The 19,483-nt window shown below is 57.8% G+C and overlaps 1 protein-coding gene across 9 annotated transcripts in view; it reads right to left on the bottom strand.

Moving 5' to 3' along the window:
- LOC105465958 (zinc finger MIZ-type containing 1) overlaps nucleotides 1-19,483 on the bottom strand; it is a 241,533-nt gene that overhangs the window by 142,301 nt on the left and 79,749 nt on the right. For 6 of the 9 annotated variants that reach the window (XM_011714618.3, XM_011714627.3, XM_011714625.3 and 3 more), the window contains one exon: nucleotides 6,954-7,034. The exons of 1 other annotated variant lie outside the window; for it this stretch is intronic. The gene's annotated coding sequence lies outside the window, so the exon portion shown is untranslated. The remainder of the gene's footprint in view (nucleotides 1-6,953; nucleotides 7,035-19,483) is intronic. 2 more of the 9 variants (XM_011714621.3, XM_071069791.1) reach the window with 1 other exon arrangement.

Below are 19,483 nucleotides of genomic sequence, written 5' to 3'. Positions count from 1 at the left end.
CAACCTGAGGGTGGGCCAGATGGAGGTGGCACCACTGGAGCAATCCACAGAAGTTATGAAGCAGAGATGTTCCCCTGGGCTCCAACAGAGGTCCCTAAAGATGCCTCAGGGGAGCGGTGGAGGGTCCCAGAACAGCCATGAGGCAAGATGTGCTTGCTGTTTCCCAAACTGGAGCTGAAGAAGGGTGAGAAGCACTTACTGGGGGAGGCAGATGTGGGCAAAAAGCTTCCAAAGGCTCAGCGACCATACATTTCCTGCTCTCTATTAACCAGTCAGCTCCCTGGGGGCTCTAGAAAGTTCTCTGGGGCCCAGCTCACCCAGCAGTCAGGGTGGATGGACACCTGTGGGGGTCACACTGAGGTCCCTGCCTCTTCCCTCCTCCTGCACTGGCCACAGCCCAGAGCTGAGACATCAGTCAAGCAGACCTGATACCCAGGGAGCAGGGCTGAGAGCGCGACCATGCGCCACACAGCGCACAGCATTATTTCTCGTAGAGTCTGCACACGGCCTCTGAATCCTTCTTAACACGGCCCATAGGCACATTAACAACCGGGATGCTAGACTACACCTTGTTGCTGTGCCTGGAGGAAGCTGAGGGTGCACAAGCTGGGTGCCTGCGGCTTCCTGCTGCCCTTCTGCACACGACTGTGCTGAAGACATGGTTCACAGCCTGCCCTGAGCTTTCAAGGAGTATACGGTCTAGTGTGGAAACAGCAGATGGCTGGCTTGGAGGAGCAGAGACAAGGAAAGGCCATGGGGTGCCTATGTGCAGATGAAGGAGGGAATGGGCTGGGGAAAGAAAGCGGGGCTGTTGGCTCAGTATACTCAAACTCTGCAGCCCTTGCTGGTGGGAGGAGGTAGGCCCCTGGGGGAGCTCCGCTTTGGGTAGTGGCACCAGCCCTGTCTGCAGTAGAGGGAGACGAGCACCTGAACCTTCCGTGATTCCCTGCCACACTGCCTGAGCACAGGCAGACAAGAGGTAGATTGTAAATGGAGCGTACAGCCAAGTGCAGCCGGAGGGGGCTTGTGGGTAACAAAGAGGAAAATCGGCTCCAGAGGGCGGAGGGCTCTGGAGGGGCTGTTCTGCTGCCAGCCTGACTCCTAAGAAACACCCCACTTTGGGAGAACCCTCTAGGCCAGCAGGGGCAGGGCCAGGCTCTGGGGGGTAAATCCCCTCTTCTCCCTCCTGGCCTTGGAGCCATCCCTGCTGCAGGCATCCTCCACTCACTGGAGACCTGGGCTGGTTAACAGAACACAGCCTTTGGGTACCTTTGAGATTCAGACTCTGCTGGCTGATGTGGGAGGGGCTGGAGGGCAGGGGTGACCTTTCCTGGGAGGAGCCAGGGCTCTCACCCTCCTAGCTCCGTCCAGGGTGTATGCTCACTGTCAGGAAGCTAGGAGGGATGAAGGGCAGGACTGGCCAATATGTGGCCCAGCCTGTGACAGCTGCTTGGTCTGGGGCTGTTTGGGCATTAAGTGCAGGGCAGTCTTAAGCACTGAAATCTACTGTGGGTGGGGCAGGGGGAACGAAATCGCTCACATCGCCTTTCCTCTATTCATTTCAGGTTCAGCCGCCTGGGTTCTAGCCATGGTCCTGCCTGCCTCCATCTGTCTTTAGGACAAGTGCCCTGTGCCTCGGTTCCTTATTTTGTCCTGCAGGACAGCGGTGGCCTTGCCTACAGAGGCAGCATGTGCTCTGCAAACTCACCTGCAGGATTTCTTTCCTCAGGCTTCAGTTTCTTCACCTGCAAGGTGAGGAAACAGGACTCTCCTCTCCAAGCATGCGCCGTGCAATACAGCTAACAGTGGAGACTGCAATGACTGGATTTCAAAGACTTAGTATGATGAAGAATATAAAACATCTGCCCTGTGAATCCAATGTATTACCATCCCAATATGCAATCAATGAAAAATGAAAAACAGCCTGGCGGGCAGTCTGATGCACACTTTAAATGGCATGAAGAGTGTTGAGGGAAGGCTCTGGATTTAGGAGGCCTGTCCAGGGAAGGCTACTGGGACCTCCAGGAGGTGCAGGTGTGGCCTGAGGAGGGCTTCCCAGGATGGAGCCATGCGGCAGCCCACAGAAACTCAGGCCGGAGCACAGAGTGGGAAGGTGTGATGAAGAACAGGGGCGGGGGGCGGCGCGGTGGAGCTGCAGCCCAGGGCGCTGGCAGAAGGCTAGCGTGTGATGTGGCTGTGAAAGGAGGCTGAGGCCAGATGGCGGCGACTTCGAATGCCAGGCTGAGTTGCCTGGGCACGCAGCAGGCACTTCCAGGAAGACTGGCTGACCAGGGCCGGGGACCGAGGGAGGTTCCTAAGGGCGTCCAGGTGAGTGGTAGGGTCTCTGCACCTCACAGGCCACTGAGACCCTCTGGGCCTACACCCTCCAGCTTCCTCTCCCTTCAGGAGAGGACAATTTATTTATTCATGAGCATACAAATGCTCCCACCAGGCAGCCAGCTCCTGTACACCTCACTTCTAATTATAGCAGGAATTTCATTAATGCTGGAGGGAGATGCCAGGTTTCCAACCACCCCTTGTTAGTGGGCACAGGCCGCCTCTCGTTCTCTTGCTCCAGCTGGTGGCCAGCGACCCACATGCCCAGGACGGTACAGGGCAGCTGCAGGGTGGGCTAGCAGCCTGCACTCCTGAGCCAGGAGGTAGCTGGCACAGCAGGGCCATGGGGAAGGGATGGCACCTGCCCCCACCACCTGGCCACACACGGAGTGCAGCCTCCAGCAGCTGGGAATGTGGGGCTGTCTCAGACCCACCAAAGAGCAGGGTGGGAGGAAGTGGCATGTTGGCCGGAGCCAGATTTAGACAAAGGCAGCAGGTAGGGAGGCCTCTGTTGTACAGAGCCCTGGGGATGACAAGAAGCAGTGATGCGGTGGCACGGTGCAGCCGTGCTGCTGGGAGGCCTGCTAAGGAGTGGCCCTGAGAAGGAGAGCAGAGGTGAGGAGGTGCAGGGACTCTGGGATACGCTGCAGGGACAGGGAGGCGTGCTGTGGAGGAGGCAGCGTCTGGGAAGCTGGGCAGGAGAGAGCTACAGGGAGAGATGAGGACAGATAGCCACAGGGAGACGGGACAGAGACACGCAGAGACGGACCCACTGCCCCACCCTGCAGGGAGAGCCCAGACACAGGCACGCGCACGCGCGCGCGTGCACACACACACACACACACACACACACACACACACACACACACAGCTGAGCTGGAGCTTGGAGGCCAAGGCTGGAAGAAGTAAAGAAACGACTAGTGCCAAGTTAGGCTTGGCTGCTCACAGAGGACCCCCCTAGCAGACCAGGCCCGCCTAGGGGGAGCTGGTTGGGCCCACCCAGAGACTTCAGGCCAGAGGCTCAGGGTGTAAATCTGTGGCAGGAGGCATGGCCGCCAAATCCATGCCCTCCGGTGACCATGGGGAGCTGTCAGGACCTCCAGCTGTGGGAGGGCAGGTCAGAACACTCGGGCCTGAATGCTTGCCCCCCACACTGCCCCTCAGTCCGCTCCACTGTGGTCCGGGCCGCCCAGGCCAGTCTGAATGTGAAGCCAGTGTGCACATGGAGGTCCTGATACACACGGGAGGGAGGGATCTCCCCTTCCCGTGAATACTCATGAATATTCACATGTCGTGCTGAACAATCACACCCATACACAGGTGCACACTAGTACACACGCACTTACACACAAGCACACAGTCACACACCCTCCTCCTTCCCTCTGGAAGCTCTGAGCCTCCCAGAGCCACTACTCAGGCTAGGATTCACTGTCATCCTGGGTCTCTGGGCAAGGAACCCCGGTCCCACATTAGGGCCAGAATGAGAGAAGCTGTTAAGAGGAAACTGGCTTTGTCAGGCCCAGCTCAGGCTCCCAAACTGAGCTCACCCAGGCAGGTGAGTTCACACTCCCCTGGAGAACACACTCCCCATCTGCTGCCCTCTCCTGAAGGATCGTGGCCCAAATATCAGAAAGGGAAAGGGAGCTGCTGAGGTAACACCAGACAGACCAGCATATAAGACCTAGGTCTGAGGCCCCCACCTCCAGACAAGGGCTTTCTATTTCTCCCCATCCCCCTGCCCAACCCACAGCCTGTTAGACACCCCCTGATGTAAGGAGTATGGCTCTTTCCCTCAACCTTGCTCAGTGCCCCTATGTCCATGCAATGGGGCCAGTCAGGGAGAGCAGGCACTGATGCTTCAGCACCTGTATCCTCATCCAGTCCCCCCGGGACCTTTGGGAAGGGGATCCGAAGGGAACAGACTTCCTCCCCACCAGTGCAGCCTCCCCAGTAACCATTCTGGAGAGCCTCATGCTCTCTCCCAGACTCAGGGATGCTCCAAGCCCCAAAATCCACTGTCTAAGTGGCCCATACAGCCCAACCCCAGCTTGCACACAGTTTAGTGACAAAGAACTCACCACCTCTGCAGGAGGCAGCTTTTTAACATAAAATCTCCAGATAGCTCAGACTCTTGGAAAGTTGAACTGAAAGATGCCACAGAGATAGCATGGTTACCACTACAGGGCCCAAGGTCTCCTGGCTGGAGTTCACCAAGCAAGACTGTCCTTTCATCATTAGCCTGGAAAGTGACAGAACTGGCCCCTCACCCTGACTGTCACTCCAAATTATAACAGAGCTACAGTCACAAGATCCTGTGGCCAGTACCACCTCCTTCACTCAAGACAGCTAGCTAGGGCCCACAACAATCACTCACTCACTCACTCACTCACTCAATTAACAGAGTATCAATGGGGCCACTGCTCTGTGCCAGGGACTAAGACATGGTAGTGAAACAAGGGTTCATTCAATGTTTAGTTTAACAGCTGCCCTTCACCCATTTTACAGGTGGCAAAGTTGAGTCCAGGGAAAGGCAGCACCTTCTCAAAGCCATACAGGGAGCCAATGGTCAAGAGCGGAGCCCCACGCTGCCGCTGTTGGCGCTGACAGTGGGCCAGCCTGGGAAGAAGGAGAGAAGGCCGCACTTCCGCCGTCTCCACCCCCGGCCGTTTCTAGGACACCGAGGTATTGATTACCACCCTCGCCTTGGAGTGGTTTTCTTTTCTTTCCTTTTTCCACCAAGGCTTTCTGTTCCTCATTTTTTTTTTTTTTTTCTTTTTCAAAGAATCAACTCGAAGCCGCTCCTATGATTAATTACCAGCTGCCTAATGCTCCGCCACTGGCAATTTCTGGAAAAAGAATGAATTACCTTGAAAAACATCCGAAAAGAGAACCCACCGTGAAGGAGAATTTCAAAGGTTACCAGACAATTAGCAGAGGGTTCCCCTAGCCTTATCGAGTTGCAGGCAGGCCCCATCGGGGAGGGGCAGGCCACCAGCCTGGGGGCCACCCTCTGGCTCCAGAAAGCAGCGGGCTTGGCAGGCTGGACAAAGGCCGCAGGGCTTTCCCCAAGCAGCTCCCACGCTTGTCCTGGGGCCCCGCCCCTGGTCTCCAAGGCCTTGTGCACTGGTTAATCCTGACGGACCTCGGTTCAAATCCCCACTCCAGCACTGACGGCTCTGTGGGTTTCCTAACCACGCCGAGCCTCTGGAGAATGAATTAGACAAACCTCCCTGTGGGATTCTTGTGGGGAGAAAGAGGTATTAAAGGAGCATAGCTCCTGGCACACACACAGCAGATGCTCATGAGGCAGTAACATTTAAAAATATTCATGGCTTCTAAGCATCCTCACAGCAGCCCTGTCAGCAATGTCAGTATAATCAGCCTCATTTTCAGATGAGAAAGCTGGCTCTCACACAAGGGAAGGGACTGGCCCAAGGTCACGCAGCAGATCAGCAGACGGCCGAGATTTCTTGCAGCGGGAAGGGAGACGGAGCCTGGCTCTCCAATGTCGGAGCCTGACTGAGGCTCGCCCGGCCTGCCCCAGGCCCCTGGCAGTGCTAAGCTCCAGGAGGGACGCTGAGGGCAGCAGGGGATGTTAGGAGACAGCCCCACACCAGGGCGAAGACTTCCCTCTCCTGGGTGCCTGAGCACCACAACGCCTTGGGACAAAGGGCTCTGGCCCAAGTGAGGATTTTTGTGAAGCCTCTCATCTCTAGGTTGAGAGTTGCCAAGGAAACAGGGATTACACAGGTCACCCTCGGGCACAGGGCCAAGGGAGATCACCCTGAAATGCCACCCCATGATGAGAAATGCTGGGGCACGGGACAGAGCTGAGCTCAACCTCAGGACCTGCTGGCCCCAGCTGCTCTCAGTTGCTCCTCAAGGGGCCCTGCCCCCCTTATCAGGCCAGGGGTTCAGTTCGTGTCCATCCTGGCACTGATGGGTCTTCAGGGGGAGCAGGGTGGTGGAAACTGAGGTGTGTGGAGAGAAAGGTGGGTTCCAGCACCCTTGAGGAAAAGGACTGACATGTCCCCAGTCCTTGCTGTGTGCCAGGTGTGCAGTCTCCTCACCGCGACAGTGGGGCAGGTGCCGACATCTCATTCCCATTTGATAGATGGGTAAACAGAGGCACCATGTGTGCCAATCAGGATTTGAACCCAGGTGGTCTGACCCCAGAGCCCAGTGTGTATCCACCTCAGCGTGTTTGTGAGAGTGGGTAGAAGGGGTGGTAGCCCTGCACCCATTTCAGCCCAAATATTCCTGCTCACCCAGGCCTCCTTTCGTGGGGCTGCCACAGGGTTTAGAGCGGTACAGACAGGGCTCCTGTGCCAAGACCAGGTAGCCAGACCTGCCCCCCTCCCTGGGCAGACCTCCAGCCCCCACCCCTAGCAGCTGCTCTAGAGAAATGCCAGGCCAAGAGGTCCCTGGGTGCCAGGTAGAGGGACGGCCCATTTGGGGCATGATGAGGTTCCAGTAAAGGTGACTTGTACCCACTCCTGCCCATCAGGGCTGAGGCCCGAGTCAAAGGTCCAGCATGCTAGGGCCAGCACCTGCCCTCATCAGGACTTGCCTGCTTCCGACCCAGCCACCTCCCGCCAGCCCAGTGGCACACCTACCTCAGTGATCTGCAAACCACCAGTGGCCCACGCGCCGGTCAGCAGCTCGCGGCCCCTCCACCTCACTCCAGCTCCATCCTGCTGCAATAAGAGCCGGAGGTCAGTGGGTCTACCCACAGCAGAGGCCCGGGCACTGACCATGAGGCCACTGCCCAGTGCCACCGTATCATCCCCATCTGACAAAGGAGGACTCCGAAGGGACGTGATGGGGTGCCCTGGCCTAAACAAGCCCCTGACTCCCCACACCTGCCAGTTACTGGTTATGTGACTACGGATATGCTCTCAGACTCTCTGGGGTTCAGTTTCCTCATGTGTCAAAGTGGGGTCAAAATATGTCTCCAGGTCACTGGGAGAATCCAAAGAGACGTGATGACAAAGGCACTTGGCATTCACCCATTCATTTAACAAACATTCAGCAAGCATGCCGATGTGATAGTGATCCCTAGCCTTGCGGAGACTCAGACGAGAGCAAAGAATCAAATAATACAAAAGTAATAGCACTGCTTGCCAGAAACAAACGATGAGTCCAGGGTCCACAGAGCAGAGACTCAAGGTCCCAGGTAGCCTCTCTGGGGAAGTGAAGTTGAGCAACAAGCCAGGGAGAGGCAGGCCAAGATGCGGCAAATAGCGTTCTAGGCAGAGGGAACAGCATATGCGAAGACTCCAAGATGGAGAAAAGTGACTGGCCCAGTGGAGGACTTGGGGTCCGTGGTGTAGCAGATGCACTGAGCAAGGGAGAGGGTGGTGTGAGTGGGGACCACGGGCCAGGGACAGTAAGAGAGAGAATGGGCAGGAGCCACAGCAGCATCTGGGCAGCTGAGGGACGTGACCCTAGTTCTAGTTCAGGAAGCCCCCATGGCTGTGAAAGGAGAAGGGCTTGGAGGGATAGGAGGAGGAAGAAGAGCAGTGGGGACGCTGCTCCAGAGTCCAGGCCAGAGACAGTGGTGCCCGGAGCAGAGACAGCAGCAGGCAGAAGTGCAGGGCCTGCTGGTGCAATGGGCATGCAGGTACACGACCATCCTTGTTGGGTGGCGCTCGGCTGGTCCACCTCCTCAACGGCCCACCAACACGCCCCCCACTGCCCACAGAGTCCTGAGGGCAGGAGGGAAGATGAGACCCAGAGGTCTGGTTGGTGGGCTTCTCTGGGGTCTCAGCTGGAGGCTGGGATGTCCATATCCCTGAATTCAGGCTCTGGCTGAAAGTGTCCCGATGCGTGGCCGTGAACAATCACTGTGCCTCTCTGCACCGGAGTGTCCACCTCTAAAAACCAGGAAACCTGACTGCAGGGCCGAGCTCCTCTCAGAACAAGGCCCGTGGCTCACAGCAGGGGAGGTGGTGCCCACATCACACGAAGCATAGGCCTCCATATATGCCAAGGGGCTGGGTAAGGGCCTTAGCCTGGGCTCCACCTCACTGTGCACAGGCAGGGGCTCCCAGGGAGAAATGGTGCCCAGGCCTCGGTAAGAGGCAAAGAGGCCTGGTGATCGAGAGGCAGGCTCAGTAATCACAAGGATCTGCTTCAAAGCTTGGCTTTGCCCTCATACCAAATGTGTGACTTGGACACGTTTCTTAAGCCTCCCTCTGCCTCAGTTTCCTCAACTGTGGTAGGGGATATAGAAACAACGAGAAGGCCTCCCTCAAAGAGCTGTGCAGACTGTGTAAGGCAGTGCATGTGAGGGCCAGACACCAGCGGCTCTCCGCACACGTCAGCTGATGCATGGATGACCCTGTGGGGGCCGGTGCTGGACTCCATGAGTGCTGGAACCCTACACCCCAAGATCCTGGAGCCAGGCCCAGCGTCCCCACCCCAGCCATGGGGAGAGGAAGTGGCTCTACATCCTGACCTTCTGGTTCTGGCAGCCCCCAAATTCTGCTTACCTTGGAAATACAAACGGTTTTGGGGTTCATTGACCCCAATACTTCCCTTTCACTGAGGAGGAAACTGAGGCCCAGAGACAGGCAGCGTTTGCCCTCATATGGGGTCATGCAGTGAGTCAGTGACTGGGGCAGAACTGGAGTCAGTCTCCTGCCTCCCCACCGCCCACAGCTAGGCCTTTTCCAAAGGCAAGCTGGCCAGCAGAGCCGCTGACAGAGAGAAAATAATTATCTTGGCAGCTGAGACGGAAGCCAGAGCCGAAAAGCCCTTGCTCCCCAGTGAGCATCGGCCAGGCCCCGAGAAACGGTGTCGGGCCATCAGCCTCTCATGGGTGCTCGGCTCACGGTTCATGCACGTACCTCACTGCCCCAGCCACCCCAGCCACCCCAGCCCCTTGGTGTTGGGCTTGTGCAAAGGGCAAACTGAGATCAGAGAGGGGAAGGGACCCAGCCAGGGTCACACAGCCATAAGTGGGGGTGCTAGAATTTGAACTCAGGCCCTGGTTGGGGGACAGTGAGCCTGTGTTGGGCCACCCTGCTGGGAAAGAGAGAGGGAGTAGGAGGGCGCCCTGTATTGAGTCCATATTGTGGACTGTGCCCTGGATATTTCCTTTAGCCCTCAGTGAAACGCTGTGAGGTAGACACTGACATCCCTGATTTCCACATGAGGCCAGGAGGTTCTATAACCTCCTGAGGTTGCACAGCTAATAAGGAGCTCACAGGAACACAGCCGGGATGTGAGTAAGCAACCCATGCCCACTCAGTCTGCCCACTACGCGGCAGCCAGCCTGAGAGCCTGAACCCTGCCCAGCCCTGGGAGCTGCTCAGCAGCCCTGCTCAGGACCAGACGGCGCTGGGCACCCCTCATGCTGGGAAAGGGGGTCTCAGGAACCAGGAGCCTGTGCCATGCTGTGCACACCCACCCTGCTGGTGCCTCAGCCGAGGCTCACAGCCTGTGTGGACTTGGCCTCCTGGGGAGTTCAGGGAGAAGAGAGGGCAGGAGATGAGGTGTAGCCCCGTTTGCTCCCAGCCTGGTCAGACGGCAAGGATAAACCACGAAGGGCTGGAGGGGAGCGCTCTTTTCTGTAAAGGCCTTGGTGCCACGGAGTGGGTGCAGCCTGAGCCTCAAGGCCAGTGGGGGCCCACCCAATGTCCCCATGAGGCAGGGACCCCAATGCCCAGATAGCTCTCCCAGGCACCCTCAGCACAGCACCTCTCACTTCTGGGGGGTGTGAGATCCTGACCACAGGGCAGCTTCTCATTTCGAGAACAGAAAGGGTCGCGTGCAGACAGCAGCCTGAAACACCCTTCACTCTCACAGAGCATCTGAAGCTCCTGGGGGAGGGGAGGCCAGGACCCACTCCTGGTTTGCAGAACATGACACTGAGAAGGATGGGGCTGCCAGAGGTGTCCAGCTGGAAAGTGACAAGGCTGAGTCTCAGACAAGGCAGATGTCACTTGGGGGTAGGGACTGTCCTGGGACCAAGAGGGGTTCCCCCCGTATCTATCTTCCCAGCCCCACCTTCTCCAGGGATCCCTGGAAGGACCTGGGTATGGGCTGGGGTGGAGGCACTTGGTCAAGCTGACCCAGGGCTGAGTCTGACCCAGAGAGATGCAGGGTCGGTCAATCCAGGATTCCTGGAGGGCAGAGGTGCCCAAAATGTGGGGTATCCAGGACCAGGGGTGGCTCTAGGCCTGTGGCTAAGTAGCCAGTTGGTCTCTACAGCTGCTAAGGCTTGGGAGTCCACAGCTGGGGCTGAAGCCCCTGGCCTCAAGGGTTAGGGCAAGAGTGGGTAGAGCTGGGTTTGAACACTTGCTGGAGGACCTTCAGCAAGTCACTAGGCTTCCCTGAGCCCCTAGCTCCTCCCTAAGTAGGGGCCGACTGCCCTCCATTGTCTCTCACCAGAGAAGGCTCCAGGCTGCACTGGGGGAGGGGGCAGGTGGCCCTGGTGCTGTGCTGGGCAGGGGTTACATCAGGGCTTACACCTTGAACCTGGAATTCAGGGCTCCCATAACCAGGCCTCAGCTCCTCCTTCTTGCTGCTGACCACACACGTGTCTTGGCCCTGGTGGCTGTGAGGCCTTAACAAGATACGGGGTGTACAGATGCAGGTGCCAAGGAGGAAGAGCTCAGCCCACGGTGCCCACCTAAGTCAGGGCAAGGGTAATTACTCAAGGTCATAAGTGGCAAAGCGGGGATCAGAACGGTGGTTACAAGGGTGTCCACCCACACCTGGTCCAACCCACCGCTCCCCTGGCTGAGCCAGCAGAACCAGCTCCCGCTACACTGACCCTCAGGCGCCTGAGCTGTTCTACCCTCATTTCACAGATGTGCCAAACAGCTGCTGGTCAGGCGACAAGCAGATTCTTGGGGTGACAGGGGATTCCCCACCTTGGAGAGCCCCGCCACCACACACATCCCCTTACATGACCCCAGGGACAGGCCCCTGTCCTCCCCTGGCAGGCCAGTGCTGACTCCAGGAGCAAGGCAAATATTTACCCCATGGTTATCCAAATGGGGCTGGCTGCCCCGCCTCCTGCATTCCTGAAATACCTGTTCCCTGACCTCACCAAGCTGGGGGTGAGGATCCAGACACAGGGAAGAGCCAGACCCAGGCTGGGCCAGGGTGCAGGCCAAGGCCCACTGGCCAGAAGGATGAGGCAGCCCTAAATCGCCCCTCCGGCCTTGCACCCACCAGCGGAGGTTCCAGGGTGCTCTGGACATTGGCTGTAGCAAGGACCTCCCCCATGGACAACGAGGGGAGAGGGTCACACTCCCCCAGGGTGCTGTGGCACCAATGCCACCTCAAAGCTCCTGTCATTAGGCCTCAGCTGTTCACACTTGCTGCCAACTGACCACACACACACACACACACACACACACACACACCTTATGCCTGCAAAGAGAACCATTCAACCTGCTCAAACATGGTGGAGTCTCCCACCTGCCAGGTTCCCTCCTCAGTAACCCTGGCAGCTCTCACTGCCCCACTCCACCACTCCATCCTCAGCACAATCCTGTCACCAGGCAGCTGTGAAGTCCCACTTTACGGAGGAAGAAACTGCTGAGCAGAGAGCAAAGGCCACGCATCACACAGTGGCAGAACAGGAGCCGCAGTCCCCTACATGGCGCCTTGTGCAGCTCTACGTCTGGTCACTGTTCTTTGGAACCCTATCCATCCTTCGATGTGCAAAGAGCCACCACCTCATGCTGCCTTCTCTGAGAGCCACCTCCATGGGCTAGGTACCCTCCCTGAACTTCCAGACATGCTGGTGTTTCTTTTCCCTTGCATAATTAAAATTAGGAGCCTGTTTATCTCTTCAGCCTCCAGGCCCATGAGGGCAGGGACCTGGTAGTCCTCATTCCAAGCACAGCAGAGCTGAACCCAGGGATTTGGTGCTCTGGGAGAACTGCACATCCTCTCAATCTTTTCGCCGTAGAGCAGTAACTACAGTTGGCCTCAAGGAACAGAAATGAATGAGGACCTCGGAAGCTGGTAGTTTGGGGTCCGCGGGAAGTCCTGGGTGGGGCTGCCCGAGAGTCCCGAGGTACCCTTGGTTCGATCATCCTGTCGGTCTTCACCTCCTGTGAGGAGGCTCCGGGCTGCCCTCCAGCAGATGGTAGGCACCGTCTTCCCACGCCCAGCCGTGGAAGCCCAGCCTGCCTGCTGGGCCTGCTTTCCACTCCTTGCCACATGCCCCTCGGCTCCCTCGCCTTCCTCTCTCCCATGGGGAAGGCTGGAAAGTGGCGAGGGAAGGGCGGACAGGCAGCTCCGGGCTGACCTGCTGGGAAGGCAGGAACACCAGGCGAGAGAAGTGCAGGCCTGGCAAGCTGACATCATGGGAAGTCGTGGCTGGCACCTGCTGCTGGGCCCTCAGGACACCTCCATGTGGGGGAAGTTCCTGTGGCCAGAGGAAATGCCATGCAAACCTGGGGTCCCCCACCTGGCACTGTGGGGACCCAAAGAGTGGGAACTTGGGAAGGGCAGCGGGGGGTTCCGAACTACCCTCCTCACCCATCTAACATCTCTGCAACTTGGTTTCCTCATTTTAAAAACAGGGCTATAAAGTGACTTCTAGAAGTTGTTCATTTCATTCATTCCTTTATTTAAAAACAACTGATGACAACGCCTGCTACCCGGCAGAGAAGGAAAAGAAGGAGAAGAGGTAAAGAGTAGGGCTGGGAGGGGTGGGGACGGGGCTAAAGGCCAGCACCTGCCCAGCCTTTGCGCTTCTCCAGGGTGCTCACACATTGTGTGACGCCAGTGGGGAAGACACAGGAGACGGGTAATCCTCAGATAACTAGGGGCATGTGCATAAAGTGCTGGCGGGCCTGCGCAGCTCGGCCTGGAAACAAAATGGGGGTCAGGGCCACTGTCCCTTGGGCAGTCTTTCAGGCAGGAGGGTACCTCTTCCTGTGCAAAGGCCCAGAGCCTTTGGGGGAGAAGAGCTTTGGGCTGAAGAGAGAGCTGCAGAGGGCAGCAGTGAGCAGGATGCAGCTGCATTCCTGGGGCAGGGCACATGCACACATCCCTGGGGGCCTTTCCAAGGCTGCGCCCCCTGTCCAGTCCTGATCTACTGTGCTCTCAGGGCCAAGCTGGAGGGGCACCTCCTCTTGGAGGAAGAGCTCATGCAGCATCGCCCAGGCCCCAGGAATGACTTCTGCCCATCCTGCCTCAGCCGTGCCCTGGCTGTTGGTGCACATGCGTGGCTTGTCTGGCCTCCGGCCCCTGCCAACCTAGCCCCTTGGTGCTGGACTTGTACAAAGAGATAAACTGAGACCAGAGAGAGGGAAGGGCCCAGCCAAGGTCACACCATGATGAAAAGGGGAACTAGAATTCAGAAACAGATGACTTAGGGACTGGCTTCCCTTTCCTTTGAGTTTGCATCAGACCTCGAACTGGGAAAGGGAGGGGAAAAGCTGTCCCGACTGCCCCAGCCAACACCTCCAAGCAAGCAAAGAGGCCTTGAGCTCTGACAGGTGGCCCACTCACACCCGAGGAAGAGGGATGGGGCTCCCTTCTCCCCAGGTCACCAAAGGAACAATTTCTCCTTTAATTAAGGGATGAGGGCACAGCATAGACTGGTGGCCTCTCTGGGTTCCGATGCATCAGAGAGGCCTCAGTTCTGGTGCTTACTTAGCTGCGTGATGCTGGGCGAGGAACTTGGGTCAGTTTCCTCATCTGTAACATGCGGGATACTAAGAGTCACTACTCTCACAGAGTTGTTGAAGGACATAACAAGATTAGGCCCATATGCACGTGCACAGGAAATGCTCCGTAAACAGGGGCCATAAGTCATCATTATCACTGGCTCAGGGTTGCTGCCCAGTGTAGACTTGGGGTCCTGCCTGGGGTGGGGGCACTGAACCCCATATCACAGAGACAGAGAAAGACCCAGGGCTCTGAGAAGATGAGTCCTGGACTCAGATGAGTCCAAGACCGACTCAGGGGAGGCTTCATAGAACCAGCTGCTCCCCGGAGAGGGTCACCTCCTCTTCCACAGCAGCAGCCTAAGGTGCCAAGCATCCTTCAGGTGCAAAATCCATGCCAGGTACTCCCTTCCACACCCACCACTCATCAGGCTCCACAGGGTGGGCACAGCCACCCCTTTTCCAGGGACCGAGGTCTTGCTTAGAGGGGCACCCAGCTGGGGGTGGCCAGACCAGGTCCCCCGGCACCCACCTGGGCCCTTGCCGCTCCCAATGCCAGGGATCTAAGTGGAATTTCCTGCTGGTGGCCTCTCTTAGAAGTTTTGCCTCTTGCCTCTGTCCACTCTGCTTGGTGCCAACCATCTGGCCCTATGCTTCTGAGAGCTGCCCTAGAGGGCACCCCATCCCACCTCTGGGAGGCACCCAATCCTAAATGCCCTGCAGCATTAAATGGGCCTGGCAGAGGCTCTCAGGAGAGTCCTTGGAGGTCCTTGGGAAGCTCTGAGTGCAAGCCTGCCACCCTACAGAGAAGGGGACACAAACCCAAAGGCGGTTTGGGGACCAGAATGGAACCCAGGTCCATTCTGGTGTTGGAGGTCCAACTGAGGACCCAGGGGGTCCAATCCTGACCCACAAGAAAGTCACTTATCCCTCTAGTCTGTTTCCTCATCTGGGGCTAACAGCAGCTCAAGGATTAGATGAACTGACATACCCATGATTGGCACAGGAAGGTCGCGGGGCTGAAGGGCACGGGCACTGTCGGTGGCACACACAAACCACTGAGCACTGAGTGTTCTCGATGACCCCCTTCCTGGGCCAGGCGCCAGCCCCCTAGTGGTCACGCTTCCCAAACAGGCATCCCTCTGGGATTCTGGCCACACGTGGGCCAGGACAGTCTGAAGTGATGGCCGAGACCCAGAGTTAAAAATGCCAGACAAAGGAAAGTCCCGTTCTTGCTAGCGGGCGGTGGCGGGTCTGGGCATGGGCTCTAACCTCACCCAGGCCTGGATGAAATCCTGGCCGGCTCACAAGCCACGTGGCCCTGGCCAAGTCCCTGCACCTCTCTCTGCCTCAGTTTCTTCAATGGGTCATGAGGAGGGAGAAGGTTTAGTGGGTTAACAAGTGCATGGTTCAACCTCTGGCTCTCAGAGCCTGGGCGACAGGAGCGCTTGCTATTTACAAGAACATCAGCTCTCTCCCGCAAGGACAGCCAGTGGTGGTCTGCAGGGGACCCGCTGGAAGGCCGGGGAAGAAAGAGGATGACAGGTTTGCCGATCACGTTTTAGTCCCACCAGGGCAGATTCCCAGGGAAGCTTGACTTTCCCCACTGGGATTTTGTTTATACAGAAGTGGGGTTCAAATCCAGCCTGTACCACTCACCCTTGACCTGGGCAAGTGCCTCCCATCCCTTGAAGTCTCTGTCTCTCTGCCAAGCAGGAGGAACGATGCCTGCCAATGCCCCAGGCTCCTAGGAGGACACAGTCCGGCTCAGTGATGGACTACAAGGAGGGTCCTTATTCTGTTCTGTCCACTGCCAGCCCTGTTTGAGCCAGCATCCGCCCAGAGCATGGCCCAGGGCCCACCCCAGAAGGCATTCATGGCCTCCCCAGGGGCTTCCCAGCTGAGGCTGTCAGGGAAGTCCTAGGATGCCCCTTCTTCTCCCTTGAATCTGGGGTCTCATTCATTCTTTCAGAGAGAGGGGTTCCCTCAGTCCAGTGACGCGGTGAGATTCTCAGGGGAGTCACCCTTCACCTGCCCATCAACAGACAGAGCCCATCCTCTGGGGCCCTGGAGAGGCCTAAAAGGCTGGACCCCCATGGTGGGTGTCCTCTTCCTGACACCACAGCACCCAGGACCAGGCTGGCAGGTCCAGGAACCTCCAAATGTTTGCTGGAAGAATGAATGGGCAGTGAAGGCAGCAGTGGCAGGGAACCTGCTTAGATCAAAGAACACGGTGACTGACGCTGGTACAGATTCTATAAGGTGAGTGGTGTTAGCCCCATCTCACAGATGAGGAAACAGAGGCTCAGAGGCATGAATTCACTTGCCCAGTACTAGAAGGTGGTAGGGCTGTATTCAGTACAGGCTCTGGGCTCCAGAACTCATGCACTGGCCCACAGTGCTGCCCGGGGATCCAGGGAGGCGAAGAGAGAGGCCCGTCAGAGGCCATCCAGACCAGAGGTTTCAAGCCTGGCTGCAGGCCCCGCCCCGGAGATCTGATTTAACTTGTTTGGAGTGGGTTATCTTTTTTCCTTTCTTTTCTTTTTTTGAGACAGAGTCTCACTTTGTCACCCAGGCTGGAGTGCAGTGGTGTAATCTCTGCTCACTGTAGCTTTGATCTCCTGGGCTCAAGCGATCCTCCCACCTCAACCCCCCAAGTAGCTTGGACTGCAAGCGCCCACCACCACACCCAGCTAATTTTTTATATTTTTTGTAGAGACAGGGTTTTGCCATGTTGCCCAGGCTGGTCTCAGACTCTTGAGCTCAAGTGATCCTCTTGCCTCAGCCTCCCAAAGTGCTGGGATTACAAGTGTGAGCCACTGTACCGGGCTGCGTTGTCTTTCAAAGCTGCCTCGGATCTCATCTGGGATCATGGCTGAAATCCCTTTCATGGCAGAAGAAGGGGCTCCTTTCCAGGCAGACGGGTGCATGGGGAGGTTTTGTGTGGTCACCCCCCAAGCCTGGCTGCCTTCACAGGGCATACATTCAACCCAACCCAAACCCTTGATCCCACGGGATGCTCATTGCTGAGCAGCGCGTCTGCCTCTCCCCATTTTTCTACAGATGAGACCCAGAGTGGCTGAGTCTCATTAGGCCAGCCTAATATTCACTCTTCAATGAGGGAAACTGGTTCAAAGAGGAAGGGGACCTGTCCAAGGTCACCTTCAGTGTTGGGGAGCCTGGGCCCTACAGCCAGGTCCCCTGACTATTCCATCCTAGGTTTTGAACTCTTAGAAACAGAGCAGAGCATCATCACCTGGTGGAGCAGCCCAGGGGCCCAGATGGCGGCAGGCGAAATGAGGCAGACAGGCAGGAGGAGCCAGCACAGCACACAGCCAGATGACACACAGGCCCAGCAATTCCTGACTCATGGCCACCCAGCCCGTGACTCCACCCACCACCAATGCCCCCACCCTGGCTCACATCCCACAGCCCACTGCAGCCTCCAGAGTCCACTCCCATTCAGAGTTAAAAGCCATGGAGGGAGGGAGGAGCAGTGGGGCCCACCCAGGCCTGAGTGGGAAACCCAGACAACCCCATGCCGGTGGGACACAGAGGCACCAGAGGAAGAAGGAGGGGTGGTGGTGCTAGCCTCAGTGCTGGCTCCGAGCAGTGCCTCTCCAGCCTCGCGGACAGGCACGCAGCTACAGGAGGAAAACGAGGCCTCCCAAGCTCAGCTGGTGCTGACACCCACATGGGCCAACTTTCTTTGCCCTGTGACCCCTCCTGAATCAGGGCCCCAACACTGGATGAGTGTGCCAGGCTTCTCTGCTGTCAGTTCCTCTCCCCATGAACTCACTACTCCTCTAAGAACTTTCAGTGGCTCCCCACTGCCTATGAGGTCTAGTCCTAACCCTGACCTGTAACGTTTCCCTCACACGGAAAAGGCTGACTCAAAGGGAAGGGACGCAGGGGGCCCAGCACGGTGTTCCCAAATCTCAAGGACTTCTCACAGCACCCTAAGACACTGGCTCCAAAAGGTCCACTTGCCGGATGCAGACACTGAGGCTCAGAGCGGCAATGTGTCCAAGGCCACCAGAGTCTGAGCTGTGGCCACCCCATGGCAGGGGCTTGGCTGCTCAGGTGCCTGCTCTTCCCTGCTGCTGACAAGCTTTCAGCTCGCCCAGGAGCTCGAGATGGCCCCCGGATCTGTCTTAGCCCATCCAATGTCACAACGACTTGGGTCCTTCCCCGTGGTGCCCTGACCCCTCTGCTTGGCCCCCTTTAAGACACGGCTGATCCCCTAAGCTGCTACCCCTGCTGATACTGAGGTGGGCTTGGGCTTGCTTGGGGAGGTGGGTCATGGGTCAGAGAGCACTTACCAGAAGGGAGGAAGAGGACGGGGTTGGGAGGGTGGTGGGAGAGCCTGCCCCTCAGCGCAGCCCCATCCCTGCTTCTGGCCCGGCTCCCTGAGCAGAGCTGAGAGATGGAGGCCTGCTCCATCGCCCAGCTCCTGGGAAAAGGGGCTCCTTTCCAGGCAGACAGGGGTGGATGGGAGGTTTTGTGTTGTCACCCCCCAAGCCTGGCTGCCTTCACAGGGCATACATTCAATCCACCCCAAACCCTTTATCCCATGGGATGCTCATTGCTGGGCAGAGCGTCTGCCTCTCCCCGTTTTTCTACAGATGAGACCCAGAGTGGCTGAGTGACTTGCCCAGGTGGGCCAGCAGGCTGGTGGAAGATCCCAGACCAAGAGCCCCAGCCTCCTGGCTCCCAGGCCTAGCCCCGCTGTGAGGTTTCTCCTGCTAGGTCCCCAAGGGTCACAGGCTGCGTCTGAGAGGAGATAAGTCATTAGTATGTGTGGGGGGTGCGGGATGGGCATGGGCCCAGAGCTGCCACCATGAGGAGGCCCAGGGAGGGGGTCAGCGCAGGCCAGAGGCAGGGCGGCCCGAGGTCGGGCTTCCTTTCTCTAGAGGGCACGATTCCTGGCAGCAGCTCCCACGGGAAATAGGAGAAGTGCCAGCTGTAGAGAATACGGGGTGGGGCAAAGGTGGTGTCTGGGCAGGGCTTCCTGTTGGGTGGGCGGGTGGCCACTCGCCGAGGCCTAGTGACCTGCACGGCTGCGGCCTGGGGCCAGGCCAGAGTTGGGTTTCGCCTCATCCCTGGCTCAGGCCCAGGCCACCCTGAGCCCCGTCCTCCAGGCCCGCCCTGGCTTCCTGTCCCACTGGCCCCACCCAGCCCAGGGGAGAGGGAGGGCCGAGGGAGCCTCCTCAGAAGCACCAGTGTTTTCTGTGGGCTGGAGTGGGCAGGCCACGCTGGCCTGCTTAGTGGCCTTTGGCCTCTTACCTCTAGGCCTCCCACCATTCATTTTCCAGTGTGAGGCCTCAACAAAAATGGGTTTTCTTCCCAGAAGGGCACACTTCAGACACAGCTGAGCAGGGGCCCCTGATCGAATCCCTGCCTTTCCAACTCAGCAGACAGCAGCGTCCCCTGGGAGAAGTCATGCCCGAGAGACCAGGATGAGAGGAAAAGTGAAGCAAGGCCAAGACCAGGCTTCGAATGCA

Source organism: Macaca nemestrina, chromosome 9 (assembly GCF_043159975.1).
Source record: "Macaca nemestrina isolate mMacNem1 chromosome 9, mMacNem.hap1, whole genome shotgun sequence".
Lineage (NCBI taxonomy): Eukaryota > Metazoa > Chordata > Mammalia > Primates > Cercopithecidae > Macaca > Macaca nemestrina.
This window is presented reverse-complemented; position numbering and strand designations above follow the sequence as displayed.